Here is a 25823-nt window from a genome sequence, read left to right on the forward strand (position 1 = left end):
ATAACCAGCCAAAACAAATTCCAATTAACACTGGGAAGAAACCACAACATCCACTAAACTGTGATAAAATTGAAACATTTTCTTGGACATGTTGCCAAAACAATATTCTATCTCCAACAGAGAGGAAAATTAATGAAAACTTCTGACTTTTTAGTTCAAAAAATAGGTATTCTTGAATTTCATAGGTTAGGAATACTTCTGAAAAACAAGGGGGAAGGGCAGCCCTGGTGGCTCAGCGGTTTAGCGCCACCTTCAGCCCAGGGCCTGATCCTGGAGACCCAGGATCAAGTCCCACATCGGGCTCCCTGCGTGGAGCCTGCTTCTCCCTCTGCCTTTGTCTCTGCCTCCCTCTCTCTCTGTGTCTCTCATGAATAAATAAACAAAATCTTAAAAAAAAGAAAACAAGGGGGGAAAAAAAGACATGCTATTTGTAAAGCTGATATACTAAGCTGCATCTAAAAGCAGGAAGGGCACTAATATGATTCCTCTAATTTGAAGGGTAGTTAACCCAATTGATGCAGGGAAGTTCAAATTATCCTGCAGAGCCAATACCTCTGATGTACTAGAGTCAGTAATATTATTAAGACAAAACCCAGGCCCTTTAACAAAAATTAAGTTGGTTTATTATACTGCAAATAAAGAAAATATAGCTTTTAATAATTAGGCAAAGAAGGTATCAATTTCTTGAAAAATTTACAAATTCTTTTTAAAATTTTTAATTTGTGTTTCATTAAATATACAGAAAATGAAAGCACTGAAATCAAATAATATCACAGCCAAATGAAGTAGAACAGATGGAAGAAATGAAAAAGAAAGGAAGAAATTCTTTTCTTTAACCTACTATATTTTATTGTCACCAAGTTTTACCAGTTTATACATTATTTTATGTGTCACCAGGTTTTACCAGTTTATACATTATTCTTTAATTGTTATAACAAATGAATTACTTTAATACTATTGTTTTGTCCTTATCTGAATTAATGGAAATTACATAGGTTTGATCTCACTAAAGTTTGACCAAGGTGTATGACTGCTTGATTTTTTTTTTTTGAAGGGATTTTTTTATCCAACTTTGAGCAAATTTCTGTGATTGACTTCAACTTTTAGATCGTGTTTCAATTTGGTTAATGTCCCTCACCATGACAAACGAAAACAAAATGACTCAATGTGAAACTGATGGATATTAGAGAGGATTTCTTATGCTTTTATATGAAAATGAAATACAGCACCAGACCAGAAAGAATCATGGGAAGCCATTAGCCTTTCAGGAGGACTTCAGAGAGTGGTATGCTTCAGTGAGTCACAGTTCACAGGAGGCTACAACCAGAACAAAAGTCATGCCATATTATTCCGTCAGGGTCCTTGAACTGGCTAGTTATAAGCATTAACTGATTGAAAAATCTGTGTCCTACTGATGTACACAGAATCACCTGCTGTCTACTTTGTTGTCTTAGTTGGTTTTTTTTTTCAAATTTCTTAACAGTTTTAATATAAAAAACCTTTGTATAAAAATTGTTGTGCAAATGCTTTCTGAAGCATGCTGTCATAGAAAAATGTGTGCACATCATGTAAAAGGACTTTTTTTTAAATCTTCTCTTCAGAGAACAAATTATAAACACACCTCCTCTTTTAAACCCCAAATCACTATTGGCAAAGTCTATAGAAGTATTATAATCACTCAGACTCGGGATGAATCAATCCAAACCTCCTAATACAAAATATACACATTTTATACAAAATGTTTAATAAATTGGTTGTTCTATATCCCAGATGGCTGTACAATTTTTGGCTCATAACAAGGTAGCAGTTTTTTAATTGGCCTTTGAGAAAAGCTGAAATTTTTACTGCATGGTTTGGCCTTCTTAATAGCATCTGTGACTTTGCATGGCTCAAAGTCTGAGGATAATTTTTTTTATTAGAGAAGGCTAATTATTTTTTTCTATGGAAAAGTTAAAATTTATCTGACTAGAATATAGTTAGACTGACAAAGATTCTGTTATTGAAAGATATAGAGAATTTTCCATCAATGTAGCTTTCTGACAGTGGCAAATGGTTAACTACAAAAATAAACACATACCACATATACACATAAATAACTTAATCAAAATGTCACTTATAGACTTCCAGTTTTAGCTATGATATGTAAAGAGCTTGCAAGTTGTCACTCTTTTTCTTACAAGAGGAAAGAGCAAGACAAACTAAAAATCAACACGTTTCCTTGGATTCATCAGAAAACTGAAGGCACAGGACAAACTGCCATCTTGAGATTGGAAAGACAGTCACATCTCGAAAGATGCCAACAACCAAGACCTGTCTACCTGGAGTGAAAGCTGCTGGAGCCATAAACTGGTAGAAATACGTAACTGATATCTATGAGGAACTGCATGAGGCTGAGTATAGCCTAGAGTGAAAGTAAGGAATTCCTAGGGCCTGCAGTCTTAATAAGGTCTCATATTGTATGTTATCTCTATAGGAACCCCAACAGGTTCATGGGGTGAGGATCTGAGAAAGATACCCTCAATGCTCTGAGAGGGGAACAGGAAGAATGATCAATCACAAAATATACCCAATGTGGGCATGGGAAAAGACAACCAGGACCTTATTGCTGCTGGGAGAGGGCATTCCTTTCAAATCAGCCAATCAGCCTGGATGCTGTGTCTCATGGGGGAGTGGGGAAGATATAGTCAACAGGGTTTGGGGCTTCTGTCTGAAAAAGAAGCAGGATATCCAGAACATTCAAATACTAAAAGAGTACTATAAACAATGCTGTGCCTAGAAATTTGATAACTAGGCAAAATGGATCAAATTCTTAAAAGATGCAAACTACCAAAACTCATACAAGGAGAAATGGATTACCTGAATAGCCCTATGTCTATTAAAGAAACTAAATCAATAATTAATAACCTTCTAGAAAATAACATTCCAGGCCCTGATTGTTTTACTTTGAATTCTTACCAAACAACATTTTTAACAAACAGTGATGGAAAAAAAATAATATCAATTTTCCACACAGTAATAGAAAATAGAAGTGAACAACTTCCTAAACAGTCTATGAAGCCATCATAACTCTAATACCTAAGAAAAAGGTAAGACATTACAAGAAATGAAAAATACAAACCAGTATTTCTCACAAATGGAAATTCAAAAATTCTCAACAAAATATTAGCAAATCAAATTCAACAATACATAAACATATTATAATACACCGCAACCAGCTGGGATTTATTGCAAGCATGCAAGTCTGGTTCAATAATCAAAATTATCCATGTAAACCTCCATGTTACTGAGCTCAAGAAGAAAAGTTATTGGCTCAAATTAATTGAGGTAATAAAAACACTTGGCAAAATCCAAACCCTTTCTTTCTAGAAGGTAAGATAAAATTAAATTTCTAATTCTGGGTTCTATGTACTTGAAGAACTATACCTAAAAGCAATGGTTCCCATATTACTGGTTTCACTAGGAAGCACAGTTGCTATTCAAATATTTCTGGTCAGTGATAGCTATACGATTAGTTGGATCATATTGACCTGTTTGAAATGTAAGTATGAAAGTCCAAGTATCTCAAAATTCCCTTCCACTACAAGTATCTATAATTATTTTTAAAATATAGCAAATATTATTTTGAATGCATATTTCCTAATATTTAATAAAATATTCAAGCTCACATGTAAATGGGTGATCTAAGGAAAAGATAACAGAAAGCTAGAGTGGTAAACATTAAGTTGCTCTGGGGAATTGTCGGTACTATAATTATGTGCCTGAATGCAAGTGACAAGGTCCTGGAGCCACATACATTGAGAAATTGGAATTGAAAGTTGGAGATACATAATTGATCCATACACATACGTCATACAGAGAGTCAAAGCCAAGACACTAAACTGGAAAAAAATTATATTTACAGCAAAGGAAATCAAAACAAAGTCTTCCTTTGTGCTCCTAATAGAAAAAAAATATATCTCTTGAAAATTAAAAAACACATTTTCTTGACTTAATATGGGTCTGAGATTTAGTTACAATCTTCCCATTATTTGAGAACTACATGGTTAAAATTTATGAAAAACTTTTGTAACAGATCAGTGATGGCCTGAGGCTGCTGGCAGAGGTACAAAACAAACAAAGCTGGAAGAAAGTTCACACAACTCAGACCACAAGATCAAGTTTTTCTTTCTGTCTCTCTTTCTCTTTCTCTGTCTCTTTCTCTCCTCCACAGCTCCTCTTTCTTTGTCTTTCTCTTGCATACACATAATCTGATTCAAGATGAGTCCACAGTCAGAAACTATAAAATGTATAAAGATGCATCCATCAGGAGTGAACATCAGCAGAGAAAAGCAGCAAAATTACATGTTTAAGAATTTGAAATTACAGAACAATCTGAAAGAAAAAAAACATTTAAATCATGAAAGAAAAAAAAGCTATAGAAATAAAATATGCAAATTTTTAAAACTATACAGGAGTGGAAATGTTGAAAATAAATATTACAGTGCAAAATAAATGGCTACATTAAGCAACAAAATTGACCCAGCTAGAATGGATTATATAAACTGGAAGATAAAAATGAGGAAATCACACATATGTGTCATGGAGAAATGAGACATAGTGCATATGAAAAAGAAGTTAAAAAACATATAGGATAAAGAAAGAAGAGTCCACATACATCCAATAGAGAGAATAAAGAATGGAATACAGCACCAAAATAAAGAAAATCACCGAAGACTCTACAGTTCTTATACGTCTTAAATCATTAACATCAAGAACAATGAATCTCAAAGATGCTAAACAAAAACAATCCACAATTAGACACAGTAAGATGAAACTACAGAAAAGTAAAAGAAATGGAAAAAGAACTTAAAAGTAACCAGAAAATACCTCTGAAAACAGAATTTGCCACAGCACCAATATCTTCAATGTGTTAAGATAAAATAATTTTAAGTTAAAAATTCTATTCACATTAAATCATAATTAAACATTGAGAATAAATAAAATATAAAATATATCCCAACAAAGATGGAGTTTTTCATTCATAAAGTTTTATTGAAAAATATTAAAGGATTTGCTTGAGGGGGGAAAGTAAGAAAACTATGAGAAACTAAGGGAATTAAAAATTGTACACATGTTAAAAAAAGAATTAAAATATACAAATAATAATAATTTTGGTTTATTAGTGAGACAAACTAAAATACAGGAAAGTGATAGCATGTAAAACAGAAGAGGGAGTATTGGGAGTTGATGGCCAGTTAATGGTTAGGAAGTGGGGAAAAAATAGAATGACGAACTATAGACATTGTGGAGTCACAGGTCCAAGTTAAAAATGTCCATGTAGCCATTGTAAAAAAAAAGGCCAACATATATGTTTGCATTAATCAGAGTTCTTCAGAGAAACAGAACCAGCAGTGTATATATACATATGAGAGACAAAGAGAGAGGGAGAAAGAGAGAGAGAGAGAAAAAGAGAAAGAGACTTTAAGGAATTGGCTCATGCAACTTTGGAGTCTTGGTACATCCAAAATCCAGTGGCATAGGCCAGTAGTCTGAAAACTCAGGAAAGAGTTGCAGTTCAAGTCTAAAGACAGTCTGATGGATGAATCCTGTTTTGCTTGGGGGTGCTCAGTCTTTATTTTATTCAGACTTTCAACTGATTATATGAGGCCCACCCACATTATGGAAAATAATCTGTATTACTCAAAGTCTATCAACTTAAATGTTCTGAAAATCACCTTCACAGAAACATTCAGAATAATGTTTGACAAAATATCTGGGCACTGTGGCTCAGCCAACTTGACATATAAAATTAACCATCACAATATCCAAATCTTTAGAGGAAACAAAAGAGAAACACAATATTTACACAAGAAGGTATAGGAAATAAGGTGAAAAACATGAAGTAAGATAACAGTATGCTTTAAAAATGCACAAATATAAATCCAAACACGATGTTAAAAACAGTATCTATAAATGGACTTAACAGTTAAAAATAGAAATTCAGAAAAAGTTTTTATCCAGCAACACAGTGAAAAAAATGATCTGAAAGGCCATCTTGCTACAAACAACTAGATCCTACATAAAACATGCTTTTTATTGTAACCCTGTGCTCAGGAAGCAAGGAAAATCTCCTAGGACCACCCACACACACACTGTGTTAAAAAAAACAAAGTGGAGTTCAAAATGGTTAGCAGTAAACACACTCAAAAGAAAGAGTTCTCTGAGGGAAAATGACTAAATAAGCACTACAAGAAGAATAATAATCATGGGGTAAGTGGTCCTATGAAGGAACAATACTTGAGACTCCCATATTAGTCCAGGGACCTTAGAAGGGTGATAAACTGACCACAGGTTGGTAGCATCCCTATTTTACAGCAAAATAAAATAGACATTAAAATCAACCAAATAGGAACCCCCTCCCCTCAAAAATACATAAAACAACCATTTTCAAACATTGAATAATATGTAGAACAAGCCTGGGATCCCTGAGCAGAAGAAGTCATGTGAGATGGGATCTGTAATTACCCCAGTTTGGTCCAGAAGAAACTTTCTGGACCATGGCACAGGAAGGAGATCCCAAATAGAACATGTAAGCTCACTGAATTGAGGATTCATAGATTGGAATTTGATGTGGCTGAGAAGAAAGGAATTTGGCAGAAATTTAGGCAGAAGATCAGAAATGGAGGAGATACACAGAAAATTAGCTGCAGAAATCTGCATTCTTATAAACTGTGCTAAAATCTAAGTTGTGCATGCATAGAATGTAACTTAAAATATCTAGTGATCACATATTATTAGGAAGCATCCAATTTCTAACCAGTGAAGATGGAGAATCCTATTTGAACATTCAGGGCTTTCCGTAAACACTATACATCTTAATAGGAGAACAAAACTGGTTCTAGATTGACTATTCTAGACTCACTTTAACAAAACATAAGCCAAGCCTTAAAAGAATTAAGTGAACCAATATGTAATTTAACTGAGTGCCAGAACAGATTCTGAAACATTTTAAAGGAAAACAATAAAATCCAGTGTCACCTACATAAAACTTAGAGCATCTACTACCAAAACAAACAAACAAATTTCTGTGTGAAAAAAGCAGGAACATGTGACCTATCAGCAGAAAAAAAATTCAATAAATAGACAAACCAAAAATGACAAATGTGATAGAATTACCAGATAAGAATTAAGCAATAGTTTCTATAAGTATGTTCAAGGATTTAAAGGGAAATGTGAACATAATAAAAAGTGAAACAATATTTTTAAAGTCATGTTTTTTATTTATTTATTTATTTATTTATTTATTTATTTATTTATTTATTTATTTATTTATTTTTAAAATTTATTTATAGGTAGCATCCATGCTTGACATGGAGCTTGAACTGACAACCCTGAGATCAAGAGATGCATGCTCTACTGACTGAACCAGTCACACACCCCCTGAAACAGAATATTATTTAACGAACCAAATAAAACAAGTAGAAAGGAAAAAGGCAACCTCTAAAATAAAAATTTAACTTGCTGAGTTTAGAAGCAGATTGCACATTGCAGAAGAAAGGACCAATGAATATAAAGATAGCAATGGCCAACTTTTGGAAGGGAGCACATAGAACAAAAAGGCAAAAAAAAAAATTAAAACAAGACTCAAAAACAAAGGGAAAAACAAAAATAAAAAATTAATCTAGAGACTAAATGATGTGTATGAATATCTAAAGCAGCCAACCCTGTAAGTCCAACAAGCAGAGAAGAGACAGAATAAAATGTGAAAACTTATGGCCAACATCTTCCAAATTCATAAAATACACAAAGCTAGAGACTCAAGTCCAGAGAAATGTATGCAGGACCAGAGAAAAACGCATAAGGTTCATCATTATCAAATTGCCAGAAACCAGTGAATCAGAGAAAAAAGACTCATTACATAAAATGGATCAATGTAAAGATTAACCTCTCATCTGAAGAAACCCAAGCCAGAATACAATAAATTGACATCTTTACGCTACTGAAAGAAAATAAAGTTAAGCTAGAATTTTATATTCAGTAAAAACATCCTTCTAAAATGAGAGCTACATGAAAAACATTTCTGACAAACAAAAGCTGAGAGGATTTGTTAAAAAAAAAAAAAAATGTTACAGGAAGTTCTTCCAGTGGACGGAAATCAACACCAGATGGAAACTTTTATCTACACAAATGAAGAGACAGCACAGGAAATGATAAGTATATAAAAGACTTCTCTTCCTTTCAGTTTTTAAGTCTCATTAAAGATACATGTAACACAATATTGTGGGGGTTTATTACACATAGAAGGAAAATGCACAACAAAAATAGTACGAAAGATAAAAGAAAAAATAAATATAGTATATCAAGGTCATTAGATTATAATGAAGTGTTATAATAGTAATTATAGGTAGGTAAACTGTGAGAAGAAAAAAATGCATATGATAAACCCCAAAGCCACCATTTAAAAATAAATAAATAAAACAAAAAGGAAGGACAAATAAACCAAGAGAATAAAATTGGACAGAATTACTAGAAAGTACTAAAATAACACTTAAAGGGGCAAGAAAGGAGAAAAACAATGGTGAGAGGGCAAATTAAAAACAGTCTAATTAATGGTAGATAAATCCAACAATATCAACAGTACCATTAAATATAAATAATCTGCACACTCCAATTACAGGTAGAGATTGCAACATTAGATTTTTAAAATAGCAAAGACCCAATTATATGTTACTTGTAAGAAACACACTTTAATTAGTCTGCTTGGGATGCCATAACAAAATAGCACAGGTTGGGTGGCTTAAACAATAGACATTTATTTTCTCACTGTTCTGCAGGTGGGAAGTCCAAGATTAAGCCATCTTCTCTCTGTAGCCTCACATGGCCTTTGGTCCGTGCACGTGTCCAGAGAAAGGGAGAGCTCTCTGGCATCTCTTCTTTTCATAAGGACACCAGTCCTTCTGAATTTAGGACCCCAGGTCCTATCTCCAAATGCAGTCACATTGGGGCTTAGGACTTCAACATATCAATTTGAGGAGGACATAATTCAGTACATTACACATAGATACCCTGAAAGTACAAAGATGGAAAAAAGGTATATCATACAGTAATAATCACAAGTAACGACAAGTAAAAATAATAATAGAAAAAATAGACACCAGGAAAGGAATATTATGAGTGATAAAAGAGGAAATTCATAATAATAATTAGTTCATAATAATTATAAAGGCATATGCACATAATTACTGTTTCAAAATAAGTAAAAAACTAACAAATCACCGAAGAAATAAATAATATCTCTATTTTATTTGGAGATACTTCTCACTGCTAATCAAAGTAAACTGAAGGGGTGCTTGGGTGGCTCAGTTGATTAAACGTCTGCCTTAGGCTCCAGTTATGATTCTAGGGTCCTGGGATTGAGCCCCGCATTGCATCAGTCTGCTGGCTCAGGAGGGAGTCTGCCTCTCCGAGCTCTCCTTCTGCCACTCCCCCTACTTGTGCTCTCTCTTTCTGTGTCAAATAAAGAAATAAAACCTTAAAAAAGAAAAAAGTAAACTGGAGTAAGGATATAGAAAACATAAACAATGCTATCTCTCAAATTTACATCAATATTATTATAAATTACACCATAGTAAGAGAAAACATATTTATATTAAAAGCAATTAGAACATTCAGTGAGACAGACCATAGTGTACACAATAAAAGAAATCAATATATTTAAAAGGATGAAATCATATGGATATGTTCTTTGATCATATGGCAGTATATTAAAATTGAATATCAGAAAGTTGTGTGGGAAATTCCCCAAATATTCAAAAGTTAAGCAATACCCTTTCTAGAAATCCACTGGTTTCTAAAACAATTATAAGGGGAATCAGAAAATATTTTGAACAGAATGAAAAGAAGCACAAAATATCAGTATTTATGGCATCCAACCAGAGCAGTACTGAAGTAGGGAGAAGGTAATAGTAAAGATAAGTGAAAACAAATGCAATAGAAAACAAAGAATAGATAAAATCAACAAAACCAAATGATATTTTAAAGATCAATGAAATTGGTAAACCTTAACTAGACTGATGTAGAAAAAGAGAAGTCTAAATTTTCCAATATCACAAATGAATGACAGGACATCACTAGAGATACCACAGACATTAAAAAAATAATATGGAGAGATGCCTGGGTGGCTCAGTGGTTGAGCATCTGCCTTCGGCTCAGGGCATGATCCCAGGGTCCTGGGATTGAGTCCCACATCATCTTCCCCTCAGGGAGCCTGCTTCTCCCACTGCCTCTGTCTCTGCCCCTCTCTCTGTGTGTCTCTCATGAATAAATAAATAAATCTTAAAAAATAATAATACAGAATTTTATTCATAATATATTTATATATATGTATGTATATATATATTTTTTTTTTGACGTGAGTTCAGGAATGAAAAAAAGTGATCAGTGGGATATCATAAAGAATCCAGAAATAGTGCCAAACACAAACTTATGTCTGTAGTGGTAGCATTGTACATGACTGGAGAATGGAAAAAAAATTACTCAATAACATATGGAAAATGAAATCAAATTTTTAACTCACACTACATACAAAAATCCATTCTTAGAGAATATGACTGAATATGAAAGATAATTTTTACGATTTTTAAAGCGCTTTTCGAAATATGGAAAAAGAAAAAAAACACATGAGTGGGTAGTAACCTCAGAAATAAGTGTTTATTTGAAATATACACTCAAGAATATTAACAATTAAATCACTTTTATAATCAGTTACAAGTTTTTTTAAATGTTAACAATATTATGTTTAAAGAAAAACGACTTCACAGATTAAATATATACTGGGATTACATCCATGTACAAGTAATGCTTATGTAAGGAAAATATTAGAAGGAAAGGAGACTTCAACTATGGGTATTTTTTTTCTTCTTTATACTTTTCTGTAGTTTTCAAATTTTATGTATAGTTAAGTAATGGAAATAGTCATTTTAAAAACCTTTTAACTGCACTTGTGTAATCAATATTTGTTGGAATTTCTAGTAAGTCTTGAAAAGGAAAGAAAAATATGACTGAATTTCTGCCTTAGAGTTTAGAGCCTAGTAGAAAACAGTAAAATAGCAATTAAAAGCAGTCGAAAATGCAATGTCTTGTCAATTTAGTACAGATAAACATTACAAAAATGCCAAAAAAAAAAAGTGAATGTAATGGGCTTAAAAAAGAAGCAAGGAAGTTTTATTTAAGAGGTGAGAACATAGAATATAACATTTGGATAAACCAAGAAGAAAATGATTTTCCAACAAAGTCGGCATGCCTACTTATTGACCGACCTTCCTGCAAATCATGAATACGTGGGGAAAAAAGCCCCACTTAGTGTTCTGGCTATAATTCTCATTTTCTTACTTAGAAGAGATTCAGAATCTGTCCTCTAGCCTAGGTGAGAAATATATACTTTTGTTGGCCTTTTATTTAAGTACTTTGGTTCTTACAGCATTTTCAAATATTGCTTGACTAAGGTACAACCAGTCACTATTTATCTTCAAATAATAATAAACTTCCTATTCAACGAAATCTCCAGGAGTCCAGTGATGGTTCTGTCCCAGAAACCTGACACATGGAAGTTATTCATGGAGTAAGTGAATAAATGGAGGTAGAAAAGATCAAACACACAAAGGTTAGGTTAGTGTCTAGTGTATTTTAAAAAATTAAAATCCACAAGAAATAATAAAAAGAAACACACAAGAAAACATTGCCGATGAGAGGAAAATGTGAAACAATTTTTGAAAATTATTTCATTTTAAAATAAAAAGAATTCCAACAACGATTTTATTAAAACTTAACTCTTCCCTCTAAATTTAACATGTTAAATAAATGTGAAACAATTTTTGAAAATTATTTCATTTTAAAATAAAAAGAATTCCAACAACGATTTTATTAAAACTTAACTCTTCCCTCTAAATTTAACATGTTAAATAAACCGAGTTATTGTTTAAAATCTACAACTGAAAAGTTAAAATAAAGAAACACTTTTTAAAAAGTGGCATAAAATTCTATAATTTGTGAATTACTACTATTCCAGAAAGTATGTTATAATTTTGTGATTTATTACTTAGTGGAAAATTATTTTATTTCATTTCAATAGATTTTAAAATATAATTTAATAAATTAAAAAAATTTTAAATCATCTAATCCCATATTTTACCATCAGCTGTATCCTTCTACATTCAGACAGATGAATATTTAATCTAGTTTTAAGTATGTCCAGGAACAGAGATGTCTCACATTCTTTAAGAAATCACCTTTGGGGTACCTGGGTGCCTCAGTGGAGGAGATCTGCCTTCAGCTCAGGTCATGATCCCAGGGTCCTGGGATCAAGTCCCGGCATAAGGCTCCCCATAGGGAGCCTGCTTCTCCCTCTGCCTATGTCTCTGCCTCCCGCTTTGTCTCCCATGAGTGAATAAATAAAATCTTTTAAAAAAAAAAAAAAAAGAAGGAAAGAAAAGATATCCTGTCTAGAGCTCTAGATTACTAGATTACTTTAGAACTTTTTTCAAATCTCCTAATTGCATCAATTTAATTTTAAAGTTAGATTTTTAAATGTGTTCCATAAAGGTAAAAAACAAATGAGCTTTATTCTCAAAGAACCCTGCTTGTTGCGGTTCTTCATACATGCTTCCTTCACCCTCCCCCAACCTATACAAAATGTTTTCAAAATTTAAGTAGTGTTTTGCACCTGGAAAATACAGGCCTGCATGGGGAGTGGGAGGAGAATTCAGCTGACAAGATTTAAAATAAAGTTCTCAGTTGTGGAGGATTTTGTTGATGGAGAAAGCTGGAGTCTTCCCCTTCTGGTCAGCAAAGCAAATTAGGATGGTGTTGAAATTATATCTGTCTTGTCATCTCCCTGGCAGGACACCTCTTGATAGGGCCTTCTGTTCCTCCCATTTCGTGGCAGCCTCCGCCTTTGGGATGTCTGGAAATAATGGAACTTTCAAGACTAAATAATGGAGCCTGGCAGAGCTTCTGTAGTTCTTACTTAAAGATCTAAATCATATGTTTGCATCAGGTCATTTAAAGTAAACTTGAAGCACTTGAATTAAAGCTTGAAATACAACTGCTTAGCGATAGAATTCAGTTTTGTCAGCTGTGATTGCAATTTCATCTAGAAAACAAGGGATTGCAGTATTTTGTTAAATGGATCCTGTTGCTTTTAAAGGAAACGATGCTTCACACTTTAGGTAAGAAAAGATAAAATATCCAGACAGACGATTTGGTACCCATCATTGGAAGCAGATGCACGGCTTTTAAGAGTGGCAGAGGATGGGGATCTGCTTGTATCTAGTTTTGCTCCGTCCTTCATGGGCCTGATCTGAGCAGGAGCTCTTGCTGACTTTGACTCCAGAACAAACTCCTGTATGCAATTCTACAGGGCACAGAGCAAAACAGGAATGAGTTTTGTACTTTTCAGTGTCAGTATGATTCATGTACTATTCCCAAATACATGTTCTCTGAGTGCTTGGCCTCTTGAAGAAAAATTTTATATATCCCTCGATGAGGGCTAGGTTTTATTACTGGTGTTTTTCTGAGGCAACAGATTTAAGTAATGCCATTTTTGTAAGCACTGGAGGACCTCATTAAAGGCTTGCTTTTATTAGTCTCATTTTAGTCTTGAAAAAATATGACTGTATAAACTGAATTTCAAAAATATGCTGAGTAAAAGAAGCCTTCCACAAAAGAGTACATGTTGAATGAGTCCATTTATATGAAGTTCTAAAAACAGTCTAAATGAATCAATGATAAATTATTTGTAAGGCCTTATGAGTAGGAATAAGATATGCATTTTGATTTCTTTCAAAATGTCTTTATTTGCAGATTCACCTGAAGTAACTGACACTCAAAAAGGATGCCTTTGAGCAGATATTTCTCTGCTAAGAGGTAACAAGCAAGGCACTTTTTAATTTTAATTTTTAAACATTTATTTTTATTATGGTAAAATACATGTAACGTAAGATTTACTACTGCAATTGTTTTGCAGCCTACAATTCAGTGGCATTGAGTACATTGACAATAAGGGGCAAACATCACCAGTATCTAGTTCCAGAGCTTTTTCATCAGTGCAAAGGAAAATCTCGTATCCATTAAGCTGTCACTCCCCATTCTCCCCTCTTCCTAACGTTATCTTTTTTCTTTCATTCGTTTATTAAATATTTTAAGTGCTTGTCTATCCTGGCATTGGGACATGTAGACAGATGCGGCACTGCCCAAGACAGACACACAGGTCCCTCCTGTTGGATAGATCCTTCCCTGCCCTGCTGCAGGTGAAGGCAGACAATAGAAGGGACAAAAACCAAGAGGTGAGAAGCCAATGCTTACAAAGAGCAGCACTGACAACATACAATTGCAGTATTTGTTTTCTAGAAACACTTTTTAAAAATTCTTCCTTTAGAAGAGATTTTAGAAGTATAGACTTTCACGAAAAATTTTCCATTTACTTTGAAAGAAAGACTTTGAAGTGTTTTGACAAATTATTTAGTGCCATCAGCGAAGGAAAGGGAATCAGGAACTTCTGATTCTATTCCTGTGTACTGGTGACTTCCTTTGTGGGTTTAGGCAAATCACTTACTGTTTGCTGTGTTACTTATTGAGGTGTTCTTCTTTCTCAAAATGAGCAAAACAGTTCAATCTTCTAAATTGGAAGGGATGTACAGAATGCGCACTGTGGAATTTTGTGCAATAAGGGTAATAACCTACTTTCTGAATGACTGAGAGCCTCCGTATTTCTCAGCACGACCTTTTTGCCAGGCCTCGTTGGCTTCCATGCAAATCACGTTCAAAACAGCATCTTTTGACAAATACTGATCGTAATCACAAGCCAAACAGGATTCTACACATAGCTTAATGAGGAAGAGAATGGTCACATTGTCGGGCATATAGGATCAACACCTACACACACACACACACACACACACACACACACATGCGCATGCGTGCACACACACACAAATACACACACTTCCCTCAGATTTTTCAGTTCATTCCCAACTTCTAACATCAAGTCCCTTTGACAAAGCAATCCTCCCCAGATGTTGCTTCCCCCGGGTGACTCCTTGCAATAGCATCTCCTTACACTCTCACATAATCATATTTCTAGCTTGTCCCAGTCTCTTTACAGGGAAATATGGCAGTAAAAAAAAATTAATGTTAAATTAAAATTGACTTATTCTTTAATCTTGGGTATCTGCTTTCAGTATTTTTCCTAAAAATGCAATATTGTACTCTAGTAGAAAAAATAGATTAAAAATTTTTGTTGCGGCATATTTTAATTCAGAAAAAATAGAAGTAGCTTAGTACCATAATAACCTGCATAGACCCCTACAATCATTGATGTGTACATCAATATAATTAAAAACCCCAAATAAAGCAGAGTCTATACATACTAAAATAGAATGATCGTGACACTCTATTATTATGGAGATCATTTTTTAAATCATCAATTATCCAACACCTGCTATATTCCATATTTTTCTAAGTACTGAGATATTGTAGAAAACAAAAGAGAGTTTTTATTTTCAAGGAGGAATACATAGACCATAAACAAATATGTCAGCTGGTAGTAAGTGCTGTGGAGAACCCTAAAGAAGTTGGTGATAACAGGGAGAAAGATAGCAAGGAATAAGCCTGGGTAAATTAGGTTACGCTGTGGTAATGAACTCCAACACTTATCTCTTACTGGTCACGCCATAGTCCGGTGATTCTATTTGGAGAGGTGTAGCTCTAAGTAGCAATCACTCAGGGATCCATGATAATGGGGCCTCCAGGAAGTTATCAAGGCAGGATACAGGGAGAATGGTGGATCACACACAGTCTCAGTCTCTTCAATCCTTCCACGTGTCATTTATAATTATATTCTGTTGACCAAAATCAGTCACAGGGCTTTGCCTAACTCCAAGGTGGAAAGGAAATGCAATCACCCAGCCCCACCCCATGCCAGAATGGACAGGCAGACCCAGAACACGGGTGAGCAGGGCTAATGTCTATGCAGGCTTATGGAGCTATTAATCAAGTCCTCCCTGATAAGGTGTCATCAGAGTAGGGAGATGAAAGCAATGAGAGAATTAGCTCTGTGGACCTCTGAGGGAAAAGCATTCTGGACAGAAGAAACAGGAGAGCATAGATCTGAGGGAATTATGCCTGGGATATATGAGGATAGAAGGCTGGGCTGATTGAACAAATGCAGGGGATAATAATAATGATATTAAGATAATGCCATAGAAGTAGCAGAGATCCCAGCCTCACAGAGCCTTATGGACTACTTTAAGAATTTGGCTCTAATATTTTGAGTAAGATGGGCTAACAGCATGAGAATGACAATATCTGTCTTATTTTTAAAAGATCCTTCTGTTTGCTAAGAGAAGAATAACCTAGAGGCCGAAGGCAAGAGTTGAAGCAGGGAGGGAAATTAAGCAATTACAGTAATTCACAGGAGATGATAGTGGACTGAGATAAGGTGATGGCACAAGAAGGTTAGAGGTGGTCAGACTCTACAAATCCTGGAAGGTATCATGCACAATGGGAAAAAGGGGAAAAGAAAATAAATAGTATGCACAGTCTGATACCATTTGTGTAAAAGAGGGGAAAATAGAAAAGTTTGACTGTAGTTACTTCTGGACAATGACTGGCATTGAGAAGAAATATTTACTTTTATTTTATATTGTTCTATAATTCTTTTGCAATTAGCATTCATAACCTTTAATAACCAATGATAAACTAAAAAAGCAGCCCTTGAATGTTCACACTGCAAAAATAAATATAAGCTACAGGTGAGAACATTGAAGGAATATATCCAAATTACATACACACAAATATTTCAGTGAGAGAGAAGAGTGCATTCAGGTTTGAAGAACTATCACAAATTATCCAATTGGATCCTCTCAATAACCCACAAATAGCCATCTGCAATTTATTCATCAGAATTCTGATTCATTCGTTCACCATACTATTCTTGGGTACTTTATTCTATGTCAGTAATTACATTAGATAACTGAGGGGAAAATCAGATGAAAGCACAAAACAAATGTAGCCAGCTCAATATGTTAGTAAGCATGGTGCAAGTACCACTACTTCAAAATATACAAAAAAGAATTCTGTTGAATCAAGAACAAAAGTAAACAAGAGTAAAAGTAACTCAGGAGCAACTGGCATCCTGTGTTCAGCACTTCAAATTCTTACTAGACTGCTGTGTGCAGTTTGAGGCTCCAAACTACAGACAAGTATGAGATCTCGGAGACTTTTCACAGGAGAACCACAAAGACAACTAAAGGATTAAGAAGTAATGCTTATGAGAAAAGGCCACTGAAAGGGGATTATTTAGCCTGCAAAGAGGATGTGAATGGTGATTGAATAGTGACCTTTAGGGTAACCAACAGTTTTAAAGACCCTGACTAACTCTTCTCTACCTCAACCGGGAAGAGAAAATGAGAAGATGGTTTGACGGCGCCATGGCAAGTCAGACACAGCAGAGTGAAGGTTGTCAGACCCTGGTATGAGGCATGATGTTTCTTCCTCAGGGGGCTTGGTATTTAAGAATAAGATCAATTTTCATCTGCCTAAATGACTCCCCAAATCCCCTTCATCCTTCTGATTCTCTCTCTGGAGAGAGGGATTCCTTGACCTGGCTTAGCTATCCATTCCTATGCCAAATAGCCTTCAAGGTCAGGAAGTTCTCTAATATAATTCACCTAAATAGATCCGGCTTCGACTTGAATCCATTTCCTCTTGCTCTGGCCTCAGTAGAGAGAAAGAAACATTTGTCATGAAGCTCCATTTCAGAACATTTCAAATAATTCAAGACAGCAATTTTGTGCTCTGGCCTTCCTTCTCCGTGTTAAATGATTTCAATTCCTTCAATATGTCACAAATTTTGCCCACCTTTTAATCTAGTTCATTATAGCATCCATCATAGCACCTCAATTTATAATAGTGAATTGAAGAGAAACTCTTCTGGAACCTCTCTGGTTTTCACATTTCTTCTATGCAAAGGAATAAGCTCTGATTAAGGGCCAGCACCTCTAGTCCCATACAATATCAAGAAATGTAAAGGGGCATAATGTTTTTATGCTTTGGAGTTGAATGATCTGTTCAGCTGAAAATAAACTTCCATGATCCACATCCCTAGGAGGTCAGATTTTGTATTGAACTGTCTCTTCTAACTTCCTAAAACTTAGATGTTTGGGTTCCTGGGTATATTAGTCAAAAAAACTTTTTGCTGCAAATGCCAAAAACTCAATTTGAATTCACTTAGAACAAAAAGGGAATTGATGTAACCAATCCATAGAGGCAGGGGTGTAGCTGAGTCTCAGCAATTAGAATACAAAATCAAATGCAACCAAGACTTTTTTCCTCTTCGTCTCTTGACTCTGCTTCTCTCTGCAATTCAGCTTAAATCTTTCCTCCCACTAACCAAGTTCAGGAGATTTAAACTCTAAAATGTCACTTAAATTTGCCCCTTCCTCTCTGTTCTTAATTCAACAACCACCAATCTGTTCCTAATTATCTCTTACAAAGATTAATGCAAGGTTCCACCAAGAGACTCCCCCATTCTCATTCTCTTTTCTTACAACCCATTTTAAATTGTATCATGTCTCTTCTCTGGTTATAAACCCCCAAAAGATCTTATCCTTGGCCTAGAGAATAAAACTCCAAATTTTTAAAAAGTTCAAGACCTTTTGTGACTTTACTACTGGGTATTTACTCAAGGAAATGAAAAGGAAATGAAAACACTAATTCAAAATAATATGCACCTCTATGTTTATTGGAGGATTATTTACAATGGCAAAGATATCAAAGCAACCCAGATTTTTATCTGTAGATGAATGGATAAAGAAGTTGTGGTATATACATATTTTATAGATATGTATATGTTACTATACACACACACACACATATGCAATGGAATATTACTCAGCCATAAAAAAGAACAAAATCTTGCCATTTGCAACATTTTGATAGACTTGGAAGATGTAAAAATTAGTGAAATAAGTCAGTCAAAAAAAGACAAATACCATATTATTTCACTAATAAATGGAATTTGAGAAACAAAACAAATGAATAAACAAAAGAGACAAACCAAAAGCAGACTCTTAAATATAGAGAACAAACTGTGGTGGTTGCCAGAGGGAGGCTGGCAGGGGGATGGGTGAAATAGATGAAGAGGATTAAAAGTACACTTTTCTGAGAGAACTGAAAAATGTATAGAATTGCTTTCACTAAATTGTGCACCTGAAACTAATATACTGCTGTATATTAATCATACTTCTATAAAAAAAAATTTAGAATCACACCAAAAAAAAAAAAAAGACCTTTAATGATTAGCGTACTTTGGATTTCGCTAGTTTCAATCTCTTCTTAGAATTTATTCTGAAATACTTGCATTTTCCTGTTTCCTGCCAAAAATAATTATGACTATCTCTGCTAGCACTTCAGTCTAGATACTCCTCTCTATTTTGTCTACCAGGTGATGTATTTTTATCATGCCTAGAAATGCAACTCAAATTGGATACCTTATTTTAATGTCTCCAGTCAGAGTTAATCCCTCCCATGGAAGAGGAAAGAGATGGTGCCATATTGTAATAAACACTATTGTATAGTTCATTTTCCAATTATTTTATATCATTTCATTATGCAGCTTATCTTCTTGCTAGAGTGTGAACTCTCCATGGGGACAGAGTTGATGTCCTTTTTATCCTCAAGCTCCACCCCATTTCTTATAAACTTTGTTATCTCAGTGTCTTCATTTCTAAATGGAATGATGATAATAGTATTTACTCCAAGGAACTAAATGATCAACACATATAAAATAATTAAAAATAAAATGTCTGGCAGGGGAAGTACCCAATGAATATCAACTATTGTTATTGTTGTTATTATTATTTGTTGTATTTCTACCCCTGTTCCTCCTTCACCATAATACTCAATAAATGTTGGATGAATAAAGAGATGATTGGTCCAGTGTAAGAAGGAACAAAGGAATGAACATATCTGGTAGCATCTGGATCTCTAATAATTCTACTTCTTTGTAATTTCCCTCAAGTGTTTAAGTGCTAGTTGGGACTTGGTGGTAACCAATATTTATGGGTTAAGAAAGAGGTACTGAGTATCTTTGGTGGGAACAGAGAGAAACTGAGTGATGTGTGAAAATAGAGTTGGTGAAGCCACACGCTTGGTACTAGAATGAAACCAAGCCCTTCAATTTCAGCTGCACTGGCTGAAAGCAGAGTTGAGGTTGCTCATAGCAGTGCCCTGGGCAGGGTGGATGCCCTTATCTCCCTTCAGAGAATCTCCTCTCTGATAGGGTCAAGACCTGCTGGAAAGGAAAACTGACATTTGGACAACAGAGGTTAGACAATCACATTCCCTTTCCCCGCAAGGATTCCCATTTTATATTTCAACAGCACTGGGGAAAGAAAAGTACTCTTTTTTTTTTTAAGATTTTATGTATTTATTTGAGAGATAGAGAGAAAGCACAAGCAGGGGGAGTGGCAGGGGGAGAGGGAGAAGCAGACTCCCCATAGAGCAGGGAGACTGACGTGGGGCTTGATCCCAGGACCCTGAGATCATGACCTGAGCCAAAGGTAGATGCTTAAATAACTGAGCCACCCAGGCACCCCAATATTACTCTTTTTAATGAAGTATCTACTAGTCTTCCTATACTACATGCTTCAAGTGGAGTACATCACTGAATCTTCATAATATTCCTAGAAGATGTCTTATCATTCTCAAATTACAAACCAAGTATACAAATAAACCAAAACCTATGTCCTTTCCATTTATTGTGTTACTTCTCTGAAATCTTTAAAGAGAACAAAGGAAGAAAATAGGAAATACAGATGGAATTCATCTCGTGTGTTTATCCTCTTTTGGTATCAGAGAGATGGACTATGAAAACATGTAAAAATGCCTTTGGAAGGAGGTAAATAAAAGAGAGGAAAAGACAAAGAGAAGCTTGGTAGTACTTGCCAAGCAAGAAAGAGCAATAAAATGCAGCCTTGAGAATAAAGGTGATGTCACTTGAACTCTTATTATTCCTACCTATTTTTCATGCCTTTTTATTGATCTTCCGTATAATATAAGCCATAGATTTTGGAGTCAGATATTTCATTCTCACCTCTGCCAATGGCTATATGAATTTGTGTGTGTAAAAGAGACAGAGAAAGAAAATGTGTGTGTCTACATAATTCCTCCCTTCTCTCATAAATTTTCAAGATCTATCCATTTCATCACTGAGAAGAGAGGAAATGGCGACATACATATGTTATAAATCTTGTGCCTTGTGTACTGGAAAATATCTGTAAGATAATCTAGTCTCATGTCCTCATTTTACAGAGTCAGAGTATTTAGAAAACGAATCTTACCAGTCTACATGTGTCTATGCTTTGTCTTCTCCCATAAAAAGAATTTCAGAAAACTTACTTTTTTCCCAAACATGATTAGAAATAAAAAATTCAACTGTAGATAGCACAATTCTTTAATTTATATACATTCATAGACATTACATAAGAACAAGCTTTAATAAGAGAAATGGCAAGTGAGAACACAATCCCTTCCCATTGCTTTTGTCACTAATAAGCAGAGAACCACCACAGCTTCTAACAAAATGATAATGGCAAATATATTTCTGAAAGGGTTGAATGCCTGGGGCACAAAATGAGAAACAAGATGAGGCTTTGTCCTATTTCTCTCTAACAATCTTTCAGTAATGTATTGTTGGTGGTGGTCTACCAACTACTGTGCCAATATTTGTCTCATGTTACCATCTGGCCGCTTAAGTACCTGAAACAGATATTTCTATGCTGATACCTTTATTCTGTTAGGCTATAGCTTCTTTACTTTTTATTTTACCTTTCTTGAACTTCCATAGTCATTATGGGAAAATGATAACCATGATATAATACTTTTTCTCAGCAGAATGCTTGACTCAGTCACAGAAATGACTTACTTATAGAAATTTCTTCCTGAACTTAAAGTTGCCAATCAAATTCTAATAGCCAAACCTCTAAAAATCTCTCAGTGGAAAATGTTGGTATTTAACCAACATAAGTCTCTAAAAGTTATTTTAAAAATTTCACAAGCTATTTACTTTAGTCCCAGCCAAATTAGGAAAAAAAAAATTAACTCATTATAAGTGGATTTCTTGATTTTTTTTTCTTTCTTCTCTTTAAGTGTCGTTATAGAAGAAAACACTGGTTTGAAAACAAGGTGATCTGGGTTTTGGTCACAGCTGTGCCCATAGCCAATTTTGTGCCTTAGGAAAAGCATTTAATCTTTTTGTTCACAAAATGAAGGGCAATTCAACCAGATGGCATCTAAAGTTATTCCAGCTATAGTCATTCCATTCTCAAATTGGATTATCAGTTTTTCTGAGGACCAAATTCTAATTTGATATTGAAAAATACTTCAGGATTTAGAGTCAATCACCACCACCACCACCACCCTTCCCCAAAAAAGCCAAATGGTAACACATTTTGGCTATCACCAGTGAGACTGACATTTTGGCTATCACCAGGGAGACTGACTGAATTTCCTTGAATTCCTTTCAAAATAGCTGTTGTCTGTATAATAAAGGCACAGAGATAGGCAGGGGAAAAGAAAAAACAATTGGATTATCTTTAAAAAATAGGTGTGATATTCCCTCCTTCATCAGATGCAAGGGTGATAATCAATTTAAGTGTTGATTGATCAAGGGTGATACTAATCAGAGATTAACCCTACCATTCTGAGATAATACGTTGGAAATGTGCTCCTGGAGACCTCATGGGTTGAGAGATGGTATAGCCTAGTAAGGTTTATACATCATAATGATGAGGGAAGGGCTAGAAGCACAAAGCACAGCTGGTATCCCACAAACAACTCCCATTCAGGGTGGGATATGTGTGACATTCTTCGGGAAGTTTCCAATTGTCTTGATGTTAATGCCTTACTAGAGGGAAAAGCCATCTTTAATTTGGCAATGGCAAGACCTCCAGTATCTTGCAGGTCCTTCTCAGCATATGGAAATCCTTCTGAAATCTCCCTTTTTGCTTACCTCCCCCAACTCTGCAAGTATATAATCAGCCTCCCCTCACAGGCCCAGATAAGCAGCTCCTCCTGCCCTTGGGTCCTGTCCATGTGCTTTAATAAAACCACCATTCTGCACCAAAGACGTCCCAAGAATTCTTTCTTTCATTGGCTCTGGACCTCACCTACATTCCAAAACTTCATCAATAACCCATGCAGTTTTACTACTGAATACAAAAGTAAAATCTTCGGTCCAAGGAGCAGGGTAGTAAAGCAACAAATTTAACCTGGCTCCTCTGATGGTTTGCCCATGTCCCATCGGTGACCTCTGTGAGGTGCTCCCAAGTTTCACGCAGAGGAAGACATGGCCCCTACAAAAGGAAGGCATAGTCTGTACCAAGCAAAGGAAGTAGAGCCACACCAGCTTAAGTCCTCTCCCCAGGCCTGTTCTGTTTCTTGGCTTTGTTTTTGTGTTGTGTTTTGTTTTTCATTACTTACCGCCACAGAAAAGCCTTAAGATTTACTGACTTTGCTTCTGATCAATTTATTTTTTCTTTAGAAAATCCACTCTCTCCTCTAAACTTTATTTTATAGCCCTCTCCTCAGATTCCCTTAATCCTTCAATAACATCTCACTCTCAACCACATAAACAAAACTGCATTTCATTTTTCATGCTCCCCTTATAAATGAGCAGATTCAAACTTAAACCTGAACAGAAAGTCTCTGCTCTTTACTCTAATGAGACCTACATGCTTTGCAAAGTCTCCCCAAATTCTGATTTTACAGAATAAGGCAATGAAGTCTTAAGATGCAGGTCTTCAGAACAAATGGTGTTAAATCCCAGCTCTGCCCCTAATAGTCTTGAAATCATGAGGAAGTTCACCCAGCCTCTACAAGTCTGTTTATTCACCTTTAAAAGTGAAAGACAAATTCCTATTTTGAGGGGACTTAATGAATATTTAATTTGATAAAATAAATGGACTTAACATAGTTCCTTACACATGGTGAATATCGTTAAAAATATTTAATTTTTATGCTCTTACTACTGTTAACATAATATGAAAATATAAAAATTAAATAAGCCAATAAATATGAATCAAATGATGCAAAAAAAGGTATAGTTATTGTCCTCAACAACTTTACAATCCAGAAATGACACTATAGGGGAAGAAAAGTAATTTTTCTTCTACCCTTCTAGGTTTTTGGCTGACTTCCCTATAAATAAAGACAGATTAAGAGGAGAGAAACAGACCTCCTGGATACAAGGGAGATAAGCAGAAAAACTGAGTAACTTCCCTACATGTCCCAAACCACCACCTTAAAACTGTCTCCAGCTAAAGACAAAAGATGTTAAGGGAAAGGAAGTCAGTTATGGGAAAGTTACCAGGAAAAGCATAGTGAACAAAGGCAAGTTTGTTGTGCAGATTTATCAGTTGCTTTCTCCACAGATAAGAGTTTTAGGGTTTTAAGGCATCCTGCTCTTCAAGGTACAGAGGGAGATACCCTTAAAAATGGAGATTTACCTTTTAAATGTAAATTTCTCTTACTAAAGAGTAACTTCTCCTTCGTTTCAGGTTTTCTTTGTCTGCTATTTTATTAAAAACAAACAGCCTAAAAATAATCCTTATGCAAAAGAAACATATTTTGGGGCCAAATTTTGATCCCCTTCCATACAATTTAACAAGTCAAATTCTAGGGGCACCTGGGTGGCTCAGTCAGTTAAGCATCCCACTCGATTTGGGCTTAGGTCATGATCTCAGGGTCGTGAGATAGAGCCCCAGCACCCTCTCTGTCCTGGTCATGGAGCCTGCTTAAGATTCTTTCCCTCCCTTTCTCTCTGCACCTCCTCCTCAACTCACTCTTAAAAAAAGAAAAAAAAAAGAGTCAACACTTATTTGCCTATTTACATTGCTGGAAAGAGTTAATTTGAGCAAGAATAAACTGTTTTTGTAGATTCCAAAAAATATCTGCCACCAAGAATAATGTCTAACAATAGTAAGTGCTCAATAAATATTTGAATAGATGAATAAATGTCTCTCTCTAAAAACTTTCTCTCGAATTAGGAGAGACTGGAAGATTTCCACATTTACTCTCTCATGAGCCATCTGCCTGGACCAAATCCCACAAGCCTGCCAAGACTTTCTCATCAGCAGCTCCATTCCCTACCCTCTATTTATTCCCATGCGCTCCCAAACTGCTGCAAGTGCAACTTATAAGTCAGGAAACCGATTATCTCCTCTGTCTGCTCACTTTGGTCTCATCAGGAGACTGGGGTGATTATATGTCTTTGAAGCACAGCATCCTGGTCATGAAAGAGGTAATGGTGCCTCTAGATCTGGACGAAATTGCCCCTATTAGCCCTCTCAAGTCCAATCATAAACGCCCATTTTGAAAGGAGCATTAAAGAGAGAGAGAGAGAGAGAAGGAGAGAGAGAGAGAACTAAGTATCATGTGGTGTTCTGGGCTAGATCCTGGAACAGAAAAGGGATTTTAGCAGAAAATCTGGCCAAATCCCAACAAAGTCTATAATTTAGTCAATAATATCATACCCATGTTAATTTGGCCAACTGTGGCAGCAGCTATAGTCAGGATCCATACAGGTGGTGACAGGGAGGGGGCCAGAGCACAGAAGACTGGATGATTATCATAATAACAGCAAAAATATCCAGTGCTTACATATACAGTACTCAGAGTGCCCTGTCTATGTTGAAAGTGTCTTAATCCCACTATCATTTATGGGGTAGGTACTGCTGTTATACCCATTCTATAGAAAAGGAAGAGGAGGCTCAGAAAGTTTTAATTAC

The sequence above is a fragment of the Nyctereutes procyonoides genome, unplaced genomic scaffold (genome assembly GCF_905146905.1).
Source record: "Nyctereutes procyonoides isolate TBG_1078 unplaced genomic scaffold, NYPRO_anot_genome, whole genome shotgun sequence".
Classification (NCBI taxonomy): Eukaryota; Metazoa; Chordata; class Mammalia; order Carnivora; family Canidae; genus Nyctereutes; species Nyctereutes procyonoides.